The sequence below is a fragment of the Bos grunniens genome, chromosome 11, assembly GCF_055505025.1.
Source record: "Bos grunniens cultivar Pamir isolate PY7600 chromosome 11, Bosgru_T2T1.0, whole genome shotgun sequence".
Lineage (NCBI taxonomy): Eukaryota > Metazoa > Chordata > Mammalia > Artiodactyla > Bovidae > Bos > Bos grunniens.
Genome location: NC_141175.1, coordinates 64,389,655 through 64,407,927, shown reverse-complemented (window position 1 = coordinate 64,407,927; position 18,273 = coordinate 64,389,655).

The following is an 18,273-nucleotide window of genomic DNA, read 5'->3' as shown; positions in this document are numbered from 1 at the left end:
AGAAAAGGGCTTCCCTCAAAATTAGTGGTGTTTCCACATTTATAAACAAGAATTCCTTTTGTATGAGAAGCCCCCTTGGAGATTTCTAGATTGCCTAGAAGCTAAATAAACTAAAAGTTGTTGTTGTTTTTTTTTAATTTAAATTCTTTAATCCTGCTTCTGCCTGTTCTTGAGCCACTGAAATCAAGATTCTCCCACGGGCAGAGAACCAAAGCAGTTCCTCTCAGCAAACTCTTTGACTTACTGTCCAGGTTCTGACACATTCCTCTGCCAACAGAAAATAAGTGAGAACTCTTCCAATGAGCGGTGGCACCTCTTCTCATTTGTAGAAGGGAGTGTCAGCCTGAAACTAGTGGCCAAGTGTTTTGACGCAAAAAGCAAGAATTTCAGGCCAACTGCAGCCAAGTAGGCTATTCTTAGATGTGCATAGGAGGCTGAGAGGTCTCTGTGTGGGTTGTTGGGAAGTGGTTAGGGATTTGTGACTTTTAAGTGGCTCTCGAAAAATGTTTAGAGATGAACAAGCCCCTGCGAATCCCATTCATCACAGATGCTCAGTACCCCCTGACATTCAGAGCCCTTCTCAAATAGCCACTGGTTTTTAAGGTCTTCCTCAGCCACTCAAGTATCAGCGTGGACTGACCTTCCCACTCCTGATCGCTTTACTCAGGACCGTATTTGTACAATCTGTTTAGGCTGCTACAAAAAAGTACCACAGACCAGGCAGGCACCTCATACCCCATGGAAATCTACTTCTCAGGGTTCTGGAGGCCAAGGAGTCTGAGATCAAAGTACCAGCAAAGTCACAGACATGTGGAAGGGACTTAAGGAACTCTTTGGAGCCTCTTTCATAAAACATTCATTCCATTCATGAGGGCGCCAGTCATGACTTAAACACCTCCTAAAGGTCCCACCTTTTAATACTATCATCTTTGGGGGTTAGGATTCCAACACATGAGTTTGGAGGAGACGCCAACATACAGACCATGGCAGATGACGTCCTAAGTAGGACGTGAAGGATACCTTTGTGGAGTCATGTTGACGTGGTCTTCACCCTGGTTGAGTTTCCAGAAGTGTCTTCCGAGGTAATTGCTAACTAGCTGTGGAACTCTGGGCCAATGGTGTTCTGTGGACCTCAGTTCCCATGACTTTAAAATGTATATGGGCCATCGGGAGCACATAGATGTGAGAGGAGGGCTGGGATAAATCAACAGGGAGTGGAGAGAACCAGGGGACTCCAGAGACTGCCAGTGTGCCCAGCTTGCTTTATACGATCTCTTGCATCCGTGTAGACTTTTATTTTCTTCTTTCCTTCTGCCTAGACTGGACAGGGCCCTTTTGCTGTTTCTTAGTTGAGTTATCTCCTCCAACAAGATTCTGCAACTCCCAACTCCTCCCTCATGTTCACAGGAACGGCTGGAACCCTCAGTCAGTGCCTACTCTCGTGAAAAGTGCCAGCACCTGACATGTGGGCCACCCTTTTGGAACCTATTTCTCCATTCCCCTGTAATGCTACTTGTGTCCCGCTTTATAAAACGGCAACAGAGGGTGGAGAACTGAGGACTTGGGCAGTCTCCAGACAACTCAGGGCAAAAGCATCACGATTGAGAGGGAAGATTTCTGGCTTAAACTACTCAAATAATTGCTCAGCTGCGTACTTCAGAATGTAGCAGCAGAAGCATTTTGTCTTTCAGCCTTCAGGACATGGCTATGAGATCATCATGGCTCAAAGTCCTTCAAAACACTTACTATTTGCCGAATAGAGGTGGCAAGCTGAGTAGATCAGGCGTGGGGAGAAGAGCTGCTATTCTATTTCGGGAACTCGCGTGTTCACAAAGAGCCAGGTCTTGGAGACACAGTGGTAGATCTGATGTCCTCATGCCTTTGACATCTGAGCAGGAGCTGCTGGAGTCCCATCACATTGAAGAGCCACTTGAAAAGGCTTCATGGTTCGGGATGCTGTGCTTCCTTCCACAACCACTGCCTTCAGTCTCTGTGAGGCTCTTGTTGGCTTAAAGGCTACCAGGACCTCCGAAGGTGTTTTATCAGTCTCTCACAGGGTCAGTCCCTAACAGACTAAGCCGAAAAGAGACAGAAGTAAATAAGCTTAACAAGCTGCTGAATGTTGGTGTCTCAACCAAGTCACTCATCATTCTATTTGGAAGCAGCGTCTCTTTGGACAGGCTGGGCAGAGTGGGGGCTGTCTCCTTTTTTTGTGACAGGAAGAGAGATGTATCATTGAGCAATTACAAAACAGTGTAATTTCCATAACTGTGCAGATTCATTCATATTGTTAATTCCATGATGTGTGTTTACAGTAATGCAAGGACTGGAGATAAGCCTTGTAAAGATGACCCTTGTGTTCAAAACTCCCATTTCCTCATCTCTCCCTTTGAAATTAATCCGAAGTCAAAAAAAGAAATGTGTTGCCAAAAGAGAAGTGTCCAGAGGTATGGTTGGAGTAAGAAGAAACTCAGGAGAAAGAATCTGAGTCTACAGTGGGGTCCACAAAGACCAACTTTTGGCATGGCAACCCACTCCAGCATTCTTGCCTGGAGAATCCCATGGTCAGAGGAGCCTGGTGGGCTACAGTTCATGGAGGCACAAAGAGTTGGACACGACAGAAGTGATTTAGCATACACGCATGCAAACTGAGACTAGCAGAAGCAGAAAGATTAATAAGAAAATTTTTACTTCCTCCAGTGCTATTATTTGAGATTTGTTAAAAATAAGAGAGTATACTTTATTTACCCATATATGGGTTGTTTAAAACATGGGAAGTATAAAAATATCTAGATTTTTTTTTAACTGAAGTATAGTTGATTTACAATGTTTCAGGCATACAGCAAAATGATTCAGTTTTAAACACACACACATATATTCTTTTTCAGATTCTTTTCCATTATAGGTCATTACAAGGTATTGAATATAGTTTTATTTCCTATGCAGTAGGTCCTTGTCATTTATCTATTTTATATACAGTAATACCTAGATATTTTGAGGGAACTTGGAATTGTGAGGTGTACCAATATCCTTCTTCTAATGCTGCAGAAATTCCACAAGTTCATAAATTTATTTAGCAAATGACTCTCTATTCAGCCATTTCCTATGGGACCTTGGACAAATCCCTTCCCACTTTTGGACCTGGTATCTTCATTTGTAAATAGAAGAGGAAAGGTGGTCAGATTGTATGGTTTTTAATCTCTACTTCATGTCTTGAGTTCTCCGAGTCCTGTGAAATGTTTTGAGAAATTGCGCTCATTTGTACCTAAGGCAGACCTGGGTGTGAATCTCAGTTCTGCTTACCAATGACCTTGAGTGACTCATTTGATTCTATGAGCCTCAACATCCTCAAATGTAAAAGGGAGTCATGGGTAACCTTCTTATATATAAAGTATAAATATGTATATATAAATAAATGTAAATGTTTATGTATAAATAAATATGTGAAGTATAAAATACATGTAAACTCTCTGCTTAAAAAATGAAAGATAGCCATGATCCATGTGCCAGGCACTAATGGAGAAATACAAAAGGAGAATACAGGACATTGGATGGGCTTTCTAGAAATTTTCAGTCAGGTTGGGGACACTATTATCTATAATGATTTTTATAAATATCCCTCAGTCTCTATTCAGTCACTATTACCTGACTAACTATGAACATTTTTTATTAGCAAGAAATGTTTCCAAATCATTTGAGATACAGCCAGCATATCTGTCCTAACACTGAATTCCCCAGCTTTAATACTTGCAGAAAACAATTGGTTCTCTTTTCACTGAGCTTATATTCACTCCTTGTAATTTGAATCATCCTCTTAATTCCTGGACCCTACCCTTTCTTCTCAAACAAGAGAGTCTGCTTTGGTTTTGACCAAGCCCATATCTTCCTGAATTTCTCAGCTAAATCTCTTCTAATACTTCTCTTTTTCCAACATAAATAGTCTTTGTTCACTCATTGTCCCACCCTGCCTCACCTCTGACTCCAATTAGAGCAATATTTGTTTTTCCTTTTTAAGAATCTTTCTAGCTTCTACTACTCAGATATGAGGCAACCCAGCTCGTGTTAAAAGCCCTTCATTATGGTCACAGAAAATCTGCTCTGACAAGATCCACCTCGACAAGACTGTGTTCCTGGATTTCCTTCCTCATTTTATCTGTCATCTCACTTTCTAGGTCACATCATTTCCTGGCATCTAACGTGTTGTCCGTTTATATATATATTTTAAAGAAATGGAGGCGTGGCATGTGGAATGAACGCCTTGTGGGGTTGGGATATAGAAAAGGCTCTTCTAATGTAGGGGCACCTGCAATTTTCTGGAGAAGGAAGAGGAACACACACACACAACAGTTTCTCCAAAGAGCCTGTCAATTTTGATGGGGATTTTAGTTCTTTGAGACAGCCAATGGCTGTCCAAAGCCCAAATGTGGACTCCAATCAAGCCTTCAAGGAAGTGAGTAAGAATGTTTGCTGGATTATTCCAGAAACATAGACTACACCAGCATGGAGGCGTTGAGGTTGGGGGGCTTGGGAATATGAGGACTCCGGGATAGGATGACCTTGCAAGACCACCCTCTTAGGAAATAGCCAGTCAATGCAGTAGGTCAACTTGCATCAGGCTGGTCCAATACCTTTATGCTGATATCCTGGTCCTCTGACCAGTCTGTGACCTGCTTTATGATAATACAGACGTACCTCAGAGATATTGTGGCATTGGTTCCAGACCACTGCAATAAAGCAAATATCATAATAAAGCAAGTCCCATGAATTTTTTGGTTTCCCAGTGCAGACAAAATTTATGTTTATACTACACTGTAGTCTATAAGTTTTCAATAGCATTGCATCTTAAAAAAATACATATACTTTAATTTTTAAAATACTTTGTTGCTGAAAAGACTGTCATCTGACAATGAGAGTTGCCACACACAAAAAATTCAATATCTGCTGCTGCTGCTGCTAAGTCACTTCAGTCGTGTCCGACTCTGTGCGATCCCATAGACAGCAGCCCACCAGTCTCCCCCGTCCCTGGGATTCTCCAGGCAAGAAACTGGAGTGGGTTGCCAGTTCCTTCTCCAATGCATGAAAGTGAAAAGAAGAATACCATAAAGCAAGATGTCCTGAAACAAGGTCGGCCTCTGATGCTATTTATTAACTGTTTATAGCTTCCAGCACTGTGCTAAGCAGGTGACAAACACAATTACGGGGACGCTTTCACAGCCCCATCAAAGGGAGGTTATGTTACTATGGTTCCCATATACAGTGAGGAAACTGAGGCCCCATAAGCTGAAATGACTTATAATAAGGTGCAGAGTAAAAGGCAGAATCAAGATGTGCTGTGGGCAGTGAGGCTCAAGTCCAGGCTCTTAGCTTAACTTGGTTAGTTTTATGGGTTGATTTGAAATCCCCCCCACCTTCTCCATCAAATACCCAGACATGCTGGAGCAGGATTTTGAGATAAAGTGAGGTCCTTAAGGTGGACCCTAATCCAGTATGATGTATATCCTTATAAAAGAGGAAATTTGAACATGGAGACAGACATGCACAGTGGGAAGATGATATGAAGAGACATAGGGAGAAGATGACCATCGACGGGCCAAGGAGACGAACTTCCCTGGTGGTCCAGTGGTTAAGACTCCATGCTTCCAATGCAGAGGTCATGGGTTCAATCCTTGGTCAGGGAACTGAGATGCCACATGTTGCAAGGTGTGGCCAAAAATTAAAGAAATAAACAGATAGATAAGCCAAGGAGAGGGGCCTACAACAAGATTCTTCCTCACAGTCCTCACAAAGAATCAACCCCGTCTACAACTTGATTTCAGATTTCCGGCCTGTAGAACTGTGAGACCATACACTTCTGTCACTGAAGCCTCCTAGTCTGTGGTACTTGGTCATGGTGGCCCTGGCAAGATACTATAGTCAGTGATCCTTGTTGTGAAGCAAAGGGGCACTCCAAAATTCATTCCGCAAAAACTCATGTTTTCTCTTTCAGCCTGATTATTTGACCCTGGCTGGAGTTCATTCAGGGCTTCCCAAGTGGCACAGGTAAAGAACCTGTCTGCCAATGCAGGAGACCCAAGAGACACAGGTTTGATTCCTGGGTCAGGAAGATTGCCTGGAGGAGGGCATAGTAACAACCTCCAGTATTCTTGCCTGGAGAATCCCACAGACAGAGGAGCCTGGTGGGCTACAGTCCATGGGGTCACAAAGAGTCAGGTATGGCTGAAGCGACTTAGCATGCACTCATGGGGTTCATTCACATGCTTTTAAATCCTAGGACTGCAGGGAATAAACCAACAGGGGTTAAAGTATTCTTCGACAAGGATGTGTAACATGCACCCAGGTTCTGGCATCAGCAGCAGGGCCCAGAGCAAAGGCAGCTAAAGCCCCCCCAGAATACACTCACCAGCAGGCAAGTCACCAAGGTTTGCATAAAAGAGAATAGCTTAGTATAATTTAAAATCACCACCTAGAGGGACACTCAAATCCTCCTCCTGCTCTTTAGACTTGGGCCTGGGTCTTCAAGAAAGGGGACCATGGAGTCTTCCCTGGTGGTCCAGTGGTTAAGACTCTGAGCTTCCAATGCAGGGGGCACAGGTTCAATCTTTGGTTGGGAAACTAAGATCCCACATGCTTACTGCAGCCAAAAAATAAAGAGAGAGGACCATGGATGAATAATGTGAGTGTGATGTCCACACGGCATCTAAGTAGCACACTGCTTACAGATAAATCCATGTTGACTCTCACTGATTAGTGTTTCATCCATGTGTACGTTCTATCAACTGTGGATTCAGGACCAGATTCTTAGATGAGCTAATGAGGCTTAACACCTTAACAAAGCAATATCTGACATCCTCTGATTAAACAATATTGACCAACTACACACTTGTTCTTTCTCTACATTTCCTTCCTTTTTCCTCTCCTCCCTTCCTATTTGTCTATCTACTCTGGGTATACACTTTTCATATTTCCATTCTGATTTGCATATATCCGTAGAAGGTATATTAGTTCTGGAGGGCTGCTGTAACAAATTTTCATAAATTTTGAGGCTTAAAATGATAAAAATTTCTCTTGCAGTTCTGAAGGCCAGACACCCCAAATCAAGGTGTAGAACAGTTGATTCCCTTCTGGGATCTCAGAGGAAGAATCTGTTCAATTCCACTCTCCTAGATTCAGGTGGTTGCCAGCAATCCCTGGCATTCCTTGGGTTGTAGCAAAATAATTTCAGTCTCTTCCTCCATTGTCACATGGAATTCTTCTCATGTCCAAATTCCCCTCTTCTGGATTTAAGGCCCAATCTTATATGGTATGGGCTTCCCTAGAGGCTCAGTGGTATAGAATCCGCCTGCAAATTCGGGAGATGCATATTGGATCCCTGAGTGGGAAAGATCCCCTAGAGAAGGAAATGGTAACCCACTCCAGTATTCTTCACTGGGAAATCCCATGGACAGAAGAGTCTGAGGGTCTATAGTCCGTGAGGTCACAAGAGTCAGACAAATGTGGTATGATCTTGTTTTTAACTTGACTACATCTGCAAAGACTTACTTCCAAGAAAGGTCATGTTCACAGATTCCAGGTAGACATGAAATAACTTTGTGGGGACACTATTCAACCCAATGCAGAAGGTGGCTACCACCAAGCATGAAGCCGGTGCCCTGTCTCCTCGCCATGGGCTCCCTCCAAGAGCCCTTTCAGGTCAAAACCAGTGTCAAGGCCTAGTTGTAGTGGGGCCAGCCAGCTCCCAGATTATGTTGGTTCCTCGACTCAGAACCAGCTTATAACTGGAGGTCAAACCAGAATTGGAGTTTCAAGTCCCCTCACAATAATAAAACATTAATTCTGCTTAAGAAGTCATCCTACCATTTTGTCACCCTAGGACATCACTAGACTTCCCGATGGGGTTGAGTTGCCCTAATGTGCAGGAGCCCCTGGGATCCTCCTGCAGACCAATTGCCCTCTGCTTAGTTAGATCTGGTTGCCAAGTCAGTTCATAGAAACTGGATGCTATTTACATTGCTCTCTTTGACAATACTGAATCATGTGACTGGAATGTACAGGAGAAGGACCTGGTGAATTTGTGGCATTTATTTTCAAGACTGATTGAGTCCAGCAACTATCCAGTATAGTCCACATTCTTCTTTGCTCTCTTTTTAAAAAAACATACATTTAGACTCACTGTAAAAGACCCTGATGCTGGAAAAGATTGAGGGCAAGAGGAGAAGGGGGTGACAGAGGATGAGATGGTTGGATGGCATCCATCACTGACTCAATGGACATTAGTTTAAGCAAACTCTGGGAGATGGTGAAGGACAGGGAAGCCTGGAGTGCTGCAGTTCATGGGGTCACTAAGAGTTGGACACGACTTAGCAACCAAACGACAACAGTAGTTATTAACGTGGAAAAGTATCTGAAAGCTATTATGTTTAAAAAATAGTAGGTGACAAAAAAAGTATATATAACTTGGTCTCAATTGTGTGGAGAGTAAATATAGAGATACATTTATAAGTCATAATAACAACAAGCAAATATTAAACACTGTGCTCCCATTTATGAACATTTTACATATTTTAATCCTCACAACAGCCCTATTAAGGGTCTATTTTTATCCTTACTTTACCACTTTCTGTTTTTTTAAGTATTTATTTATTTTTGGCTGTGTTAGGTCTTAGTTGCAGCACATAGGATATTTCCTTGAGGTGTGCAGGCTTCTCTCTAGCTGTGGCTTGAGGGCTTACTTGCCTGTAGCACGTGGGATCTTAGTTCCCCAGTGAGGGACCTTATTCACTTCCCCTGCATTAGAAGGTGTACTCTTAACCACTGAACCACCAGGGACACCTCCACCACTTTCAGTAGAGTTGGCTAATCTGCTACATAAATATTATACGTGACATATTGATATTCACAAATCAGAGGGAAAGAGTTGTATTTAAATATTTTAAAATAGAAATTAAATTTTGTGAACCTATAGAAAATCATAAATATAAATCTTAAATAAGCTTTTAGGTGTCTTTATTATATTTGGGGACTTGGGGGACATATTTGATTCTTCCCTAAGTATAAAGTATTTTCTTCAGGAATGTTCCCTGGTTTTTGAACTTATATTCTTATCCTTTGATTCATTCAATTTTTGGCCATTCTTTCATCAAGTTTAAAAAACTCTTAGAGGGAGAAGGGTTAAGAGCAGCTTAGAGTTTTATGGGGAACAGCCAACTTCTTCCTTTCCAAGATCTGCTGTGTACTTCCTGCTTCTCTCACTGGGGGCAAATAAAAAACAGGAGATTTAAGAGATAAATTATCCCTGTGAAAGTCCCCCAGAACAGAGTAAAAATAATTGAAAAATGATAACAAGTGGCTGAAATGTTTGGAGAGATAAATGTGATTTATCATAGAGCACATAAGCACAGACATGAAATTGTAACTACAGACCTTCCCTTAACATCTGTGTGACCTACAGAGCATCCATAAAACTTCCACCACACACAAAAACCCATGTATTTCTTGTTGGAGATGAACCCTGGTTTGTGTTCTACTTTCTCAGAGGCACCTTTTAATTTTTTCTTGTTTTGTTTTTAATCCTTCTTGAGAGGTATTTCTTAAGATCTTAAGCAAAAACTTGAGAACAAAAGCAGCTCCGAATCTGTACATGGTGAAGTCAAGGCTATACATTTTTGAGTCTTCGTGTGAGATGTGAAAGATTGTTTTATGTAAGAGATTTTTTTCTTCTCAACATATTTGCTTAAGAAAGAGGGGAGAACAGAACATATGCTTATTGCTTCATTGTTATCAGCGAGTTAGTTTTAAGTTTCTGCCAGCACAGTATTTTCCCTTCTTATAGCTGATTTTCTCACCATCCTGTGACAGAATATGAGACAAGCACCGCCACTAAAGAGATAAAGGTTTCCAAGAAGAGCCTTGTGCGCTTTGGTATGGAAATGGAAGGTTTACGCTTCTTTGAGTTTTTTTTTTTTTTTTTTTTTTTAAGTTTAGCAGCCAAGAATTCAAGAGTTAAGGCTGATAAAACTGCATTAAGATTATCTCACCTGCCCAAGTGTGGGAGAAAACATGAGTCCAGAATAAATTGCTTTTCTCAAAATAGAAAGACTTTTCTAGCTTTATTTGGCCTGGGAACAAAGCCAAAAGGTAGGTGGGGCTTCCTCCCCCCACATCCCCTTCTTGGATGGTTGGGAGCTCAGAAATTGGGAATCTCCCAACACCTGAATGGGTGAAATGAGGGCTTGGGCTCCCCCAAAGAGCAGGGGACAGGATGGGATACAGGCAGCCACGACGGGGGCTACTCCTGTATTCTTGAGGCTCATAGATTCATATACCATCAAAAATCCTGATTCAGGACTTGGCATCTCATTTTGAACAGAGTCCTCAGTCATTATTTGTTAAATTGCAGTCTAATACATATATCTGTAGGTGTTTTAAAGACATACTTTCCATAAACAAAAATACCTTACAGGCAAAGCCAACACCAATTCCAACAAGTGTGTATCAGTTCAGTTCAGTCACTCAGTCGTGTCTGACTCTTTGCGACCCCATGAATCACAGCACGCCAGGCCTCCCTGTCCATCATCAACTCCCGGAGTTTACCCAAACTCATGTGCATCAAGTCAGTGATGCCATCCAACCATCTCATCCTCTGTTGTCCCCTTCTCCTCCCACCCCCACTCCCTCCCAGCATCAGGGTCTTTTCCAATGAGTCAGCGCTTCGCATGAGGTGGCCAAAGTATTGGAGTTTCAGCCTCAGCATCAGTCCTTCCACTGAACACCCAGGACTGATTTCCTTTAGGATGGACTGGTTGGATCTTCTTGTAGTCCAAGGGACTTGCAACAGTCTTCTCCAGCACAATTCAAAAGCATCAATTCTTCGGCGCTCAGCTTTCTTCACAGTCCAACTCTCACATCCATACAATACATGACCACTGGAAAAACCATAGTCTTGACTAGATGGACCTTTGTTGGCAAAGTAATATCTCTGCTTTTTAATGTGCTATCTAGGTCAAACTACTGCACAATTGCACTCATCTCACATGCTAGTAAAGTAATGCTCAAAATTCTCCAAGCCAGGCTTCAGCAATATGTGAACCGTGAACTTCCAGATGTTCAAGCTGGTTTTAGAAAAGGCAGAGGAACCTGAGATCAAATTGCCAACATCCACTGGATCATCGAAAAGCAAGAGAGTTCCAGAAAAACATTTATTTCTGCTTTATTGACTATGCCAAAGCCTTTGACTGTGTGGATCACAATAAACTGTGGAAAATTCTGAAAGTGTTGGGAATACCAGACCACCTGACCTGCCTCTTGAGAAATCTGTATGCAGGTCAGGAAGCAACAGTTAGAACTGGACATGGAACAACAGACTGGTTCCAAATAGGAAAAGGCGTATGTCAAGGCTGTATATTGTCACCCTGCTTATTTAACTTATATGCAGAGTACATCAAGAGAAACGCTGGACTGGAAGAAACACAAGCTGGAATCAAGATTGCCAGGAGAAATATCAATAACCTCAGATATGCAGATGACACCACCCTTATGGCAGAAAGTGAAGAGGAACTCAAAAGCCTCTTGATGAAAGTGAAAGTGGAGAGTGAAAAAGTTGGCTTAAAGCTCAACATTCAGAAAACGAAGATCATGGCATCTGGTCCCATCACTTCATGGGAAATAGATGGGAAAACAAGTGTGTATAGGTAGTACTTTATAACCAAATACTGTTGTTAACTCCACTCCGGTCCATCACATAGGCATGTACTGTGAAAGATAAATTACCAACACAAAGTTGACTGTGCTGTCCTGTCAGCCCACCTAACCCAATCACTGCTAGAACTCTTTGGGTTGCTTTTATCCAAATCAACATCTTTCTAATTCCATAGCTGTGCTGGTTAACCAATATCTCAGTTCTTTTTAACACACATCTTCCAAATCCATCAACTTCTCAAATCAGGCCAATTAACGAGAAATCAATTCTGAAACATTATGTTTAAAATTTTAAATTATCACTTAACTACCCATGCCATTGGATCATGGACCAAAAGCCCAAATGGAGAATAATAATTCTTTTAAGACAGCTCTGGATAAGAATGACCTTGAAAAATGTATTTTGCACATGTTCCATTGGTGAATTTTTTGCTGTTCCTTTTTTTTTTTTTAATGGGAAGCTATCATTTTAGGAGATAATATAGTAACCCTCAGTTAATTCGTATGCTGCTGTTCAATCGAGTTTGAAAGCTGAAGGCCACGAGGTTGTGCTGTAATGGAAAAAAGCTTTTTAACTAAAAGCCAAGAGACCCGGGTTCTAATATCAACTGAGCCGCTGCCTCGCTGTGAGACGGTGGGCAAGTTGCTTAACCTGCCTGTGTCTCAGTCCCTTCATCTCTAAAATGGAGACAAGGACCCTGTCCTCACACGCTTGGGGTTCTTGGAAGGATGAAAAGCAATGACAGAAGTGGAAGGCTCAGGTGAGTTAGGAGCGTGATGTATTTACCGTGTGTTTGCTTTGTATAGTTTTATCTGTGCCGCCTTCAGACACCAGGCACCTGGCTTTGCTTCAGGAACAAAACTGAATATAAGGCTTATAATCCTGGCCATTGAGTCTGGTCAGCCTGGGTTTGAATCCTGGCTTCACTATATATGCTGAGCAACCTTGGGCAGCCTATAACCTCTATCAGTAACTGCATCTGTAACATGGACGTCATGAGATCTACCTCCTTGGGTTGTTGTGAAGCCTAAGTGAGTCACGGAGACTCAATAAGTATAATGAGGGCTTAATAAAAATTCTCATACTTCTTGGGGCTAGATATATAAGGATACATTCTTTTATGGAAATTATATAGTCATTACTATGTCCCAAGTTCATTCATCAGGTCTCTGTGTTTAGATAAATGACGTGTTAGTTGCTCAGTTGTGTCCAACTCTCTGAGATCCCATGGACTGTAGCCCACCAGGCTCCTCTGTCCATGGGATTCTCCAAGCAAGAATACTGGAGTGGGTAGTCATGCCCTTCTCCAGGGGATCTTCCCAACCTAGGGATCGAACCCAGATCTCCCACATTGCAGGCAGATCCTTTACCATCTGAGCCACTAGGGAAGCCTCCTGATTGTGTGAAATAATTGGGAACAAAAACTTCAACTGACTCCTGATCATGTGATCCAAAGAATTCAGCTAGTATTCAAGTTGGAAATTTCTTCAGTCCCTCCAAAAGCCAGAGATTCCTGAGGAGAGAGAGAACACAACCGGTACAGGTATGTTAGCAGAGCATGCAGCAGACACGAAAGAGCTCCTTAAGTGCCAGCACAGAACAAATATGGGCAGTTCAGCCCGAAAATGAGATCATGTGGAGCTGCCCAAATAGTTGTTAATGGGTTTAAAAACACAAATATTGAAATTTTGAAGACAGATGAGAATTCTTAGAAATTGCATTTAAAACCAATGTAGTAAAGTATATATTCAGATTTATGATACATACATATATTTATTATAATACATATATACTGATAATACTTATACTATACTAAAGCAAAGTATATGCTCTTATACTAACAATATATATATAAACAGTATAAATATATATTATACTTATTTTTTGTAAGATATATATTCATAAGATATATATTCAAGTTCAATAAACATCAAATATTGTTCAATACTGTCTGTTGCATGCAATTAATTCTCAAGTTTCCATTTAAATCTCCAGTGTAGTCTTCTCCGTCAAGTTCCAAAGAGATAGTCCCAATTTTCCACTGTAGAAAATCTCTTGGGAAACTGTGTGCATTGGAAGGATGCAAAACTCGAGGAAGGGAGACCAGTTAGGAGGCTTTGAGGTAATCCAGGCAAGAGATGGTGGATGATGGATGATGGTGGTTGGAAATCAGAGAGTAGTACTGGAGATGCTGCAAAACCAATGGATTTAGAGTTGTGAAAGAGTCAGAGGCAAGAAGAAATGGAGATGAATTGGATGTGGTCTTAAACCGTCAGGACTGGAAATAGAAATTTGAGACTCGCTATAGAAATCATGGAGTTAAATGAGACCACCTAAAGAGAGTGTACGGAGAAGGCAATGGCACCCCACTCCAGTACTCTTGCCTGGAAAATCCCATGGATGGAGGAACCTGGTAGGCTGCAGTCCATGGGGTCACTAAGAGTCGGACACGACTGAGCGACTTCACTTCACTTTTCACTTTCATGCATTAAAGAAGGAAATGGCAACCCACTCCAGTGTTCTTGCCTGGAGAATCCAAGGGACAGGGGAGCCTGGTGGGCTTCTGTCTATGGGGTCGCACAGAGTCGGACACGACTGAAGCGACTTAGCAGCAGCAAGGAGAGTGTAGGGTGTGAAGAGAAAGGGTCAGGGATGGAATTCCTGAAGAATATCAAAGTGTAAGTGATGGCAGAAGAAACAAAGCAAAGGTGTGACTGGAGAAGTAGGAATAAACCAGAAGAGGGTAATTTCTAGAAGCCAAGGCAAGAGAATTCTGCAAGAAAGGAGTAACACTGCTGTCAAAAACCCAAGAGTAGGGGATGGAGGATTTAAGCTGACAGCTAAGGGGTGTGAGTTTTCCTTTTGAGGTGATAATGTTCTAAAATTGATTATGGCAATTAATATCCAGAATATATAAAGAACTCCTACAACTTAACAACAACAAAAATACCTCAAACAACATAGTTCAAAAATGGGCAAAGAACTTGAATAGACATTTCTCCAAAGAAGATATTCAAACGACCAATAAGCACATGAAGAGATATTTCACTCATTAGGGAAATGCAAATCAAAACCATGATGAGATATAACCTCCCACCTATTAGAATGACTACTATTAAAAAAGTATTGATGAGGATGTGGAGAAATTGAACGCTTGTGCACTGTTGAGTTGAATGTAAAATGGTGAGGCTACTATGGAAAACAGTATGGCAATTCCTCAAAATATAAGTACCTATGATCCAGCAATACTACTTCTCCATGTACACCCCAAAGAATTGAAAGCCAGGACTCAAAAGGATACCTGTACACCAATGTTAATATCAGCAACTAGCCACAATAACCAAAGGTGGAAACAATCTAAAGGTCCACAGATGGATAAACAGATGAACAAACTGTGATACATAGCTACAGTGGAATAATACTCAGCCTTAAAAAGGAAGGCAACTCTGACACACGCTACAGTACATCTGAAGTTTAGGGCATTACACCGTGAAGTAAGCCAATCACAAAAACATACTATATGATTCCACATATATGACTCACCTAGAGTAATCAAGTTCATAAGAACAGAGGGATGGTATGGGGAGGGAGGAGGGAGGAGGGGTCAGGATAGGGAACACATGTATGCCTGTGGCGGATTCATTTCGATATGTGGCAGAACCAATACAATATTGTAAAGTTTAAAAATAAAATAAAATTTTTAAAAAAAGAAAATAGAATGGCAATTGCCAGAGGCTGAGGGGAAGAGGGGAGTTATTTATTAATGGGTTCAGAGTTTTAGTTTAGCAAGAAGAAAAGTTCTGAACAGAGATGGTGATGATGGTTGCATACCAATGTGAATGAACTCAACACACTAAAATGCAACTTAAAAATGGCTAAGATGGTAAATGTTATGTTCTGTGTATTTTACCACAATAAAAAAATACCCAAGTGATAACTGAAAAAAAAAAAAATTGTGGTGATAATTACACAACTCTGAATATACTAATGTATCTAAAATGTGAATACACTAATTGTACTTTTTTAAGTGGGTATATTATAGAGTACGTGAATCATATCTCAATAAATCTTTAAAAAAAAAAAACAACTCAAGAATAGTCAAGTAAGAATAGAACTGATCAGTGTTCACATGACAGTTACTAAGAAGTCGTCAGTGCCACTGGTAGCAGCAGTTTGAGTGAAGGGTGGAGGTGGAAGCCACATGATGAGGAGTGAGCAGAAAGTGAGGAGGGAGGGTGAGACCACCTCACCATGAGTGTACCCGGCCAGCCAGCGCTAGCCATGCTTTCAACAAGACTGGCTGGAGTAGGGAAGCAAGAAGCAGCAGCATCGAGAAAGGACAAGTGCCAATGGCTTCATTTTTTAAGAAGAGAAAGGCTGGCTTTTAAGAAGAGTGATTTGAGCATTTAACAGTCTCCATGGTTTAGTGACCTGGTTTAATCTCTATGATTTAGACTATGGAGGTTTAGTCACTAAGTCACGTCCAACTCTTGTGATCCCATGACTGTAGCCTACCAGCTCCTCGGTCCATGGGATTTTCCAGGCAAGAATACTGGAGTGGGTTGCCATCTCCTTCTCCAAAAAGTCTCTATGGGAAGGATCCAGGGGAAAGGTGAAGTGTGGCTTTACAGGAGAGGGGATCGCTGATCATTTCAAGTTTGAAGGAGGTTGGCAGAGCTCATGGGTAGAGCTCAGTTTGTGGAGCAGGAGGAGCGAGGGAGGAGAGAGCAGGTTCAGAGGCAAGTCTGTTTGTTGCTAGGATGGCAAGACGGTGAAGGAATTCTGCTTTGATGATGTCGATGATTCTAGGCAAAGTCAGAAGGTGAGAATGAAAAGGAAGATGGCAGAATGGGAGGAAATCTGAGGAAGGTGGAAAAGGCTTGAAATATCTTCTGCAGACAATGAGAAAAGAACCGGGTGGTGAAGGCTGTGTTAGGATTAACAAGTATAAATCTGTGGTGGTTTCACTACATGAGGCCCCTCACAACCCAGCCATAAGAAACTGAATTCTCTTGCCTCTCTCCTCAAATGCCTTCATCTCCATACTTGCCTATTTCCTTTCCTCCACCTTCCACCCAAGAGGATCTGCTCTGAGGAGCATTCCTCATCTTGCTCTGGGCTGGACTGTGTCTGCTGCCATCACCCTGTTTGACACCCTTGCCTGAACCACCACACTGAACCCAGAGGAATCATGCAGAAGTGCAGCTCCTGTCATATCTCTTCACAGTTGGCTTCCAAATGACATATGATGTCCTCAGCCCAACCTTGCAAGCTCTCTAAAACAGGCCACCTTTACAGCGTCATCGTCTCCTTCTCCCTCAGTGTATCCTAACTTAACACTGACTCTTTCCTGTTCACCAGATACGCTTGCATTTCCCTGCCTTGGAATCTCCACTCATGTTGCTCACTCTGTCTAGACTGGAATGCTCTCGCCACTCACTTACCTCTGCCCAATCTCATCTACCATTGAAGACCAATCTCTTGTTAAAACTTGTATGATTCCTTGAATCGGTTCTATCCCAAAACTAGATAATAGCCTCCCTTTTCCATGGTTCTTTGCTAATATTCCTCTTATTTCCTGGCTCCTTTAATAGATTAGTTGGAAGCAATGATGGTGCTTTTTACAGAGTAGGTACTCAATAAGGATTTGTTGTATTGTGTTGCAATACATTAATGACTGAATTTAGGAAGTTAAGCCATGTCTAATAGGACTTTAGGGAGACTATTCTTTAACCAGTGTGGCAACAACTGATGAGCTTGTGAGCTCTATTCCCTCCAAATACTGCCTTTTTTATGTACATGCTACATCTTTGTGGCAACACAGAATATAAAGTTTATAATTTAACTATTTATTAGTGTACAATTCAGTGCCATTAAGTATACTCACAATAGGTGGGGAAACAATGTTAACAGTGAGAGACTTTATTTTCTTGGGCTCCAATATCACTGCAGATGGTGACTGCAGCCATGAAATCAAGATACTTCCTCCTTGGAAGAAAAGTTATGACCAACATAGACAGCATATTAAAAAGCAGAGACATTACTTTGCCAACAAAGGGCCATCTAGTCAAAGCTATGGTTTTACCCGTAGTCACGTATGGGTGTGAGAGCTGGACCATAAAGAAAGCTGAGTGCCAAAGAATTGATGCTTTTGAACTGTGGTGTTGGAGAAGACTCTTGAGAGTCCCTTGGACTGCAAGAAGATCTAACCAGTCCATCCTAAAAGAAATCAGTCCTGAGTGTTCATTGGAAGGACTGATGTTGAAGCTGAAACTCCAATACTTTGGCCACCTGTTATGAAGAACTGACTCATTGGAAAAAACCCTGATGCTGGGAAAGATTGAAGGCAGGAGAAGGGGATGACAGAAGATGAGATGACTGGATGGCATCACCGACTGATGGACGTGACTTTGAGCAAGCTCTGGGAGTTGGTGATGGACAGGGAGGCCTGGTGTGCTGCAATCCATGGGGTCACAAAAAGTCAGACACAACTGAGTAACTGAACTGAACTGAAATATACTCACTATGCCATGTACCCATCTCCATTATCTCTACCCAAACAGTTTTCATCAAACCAA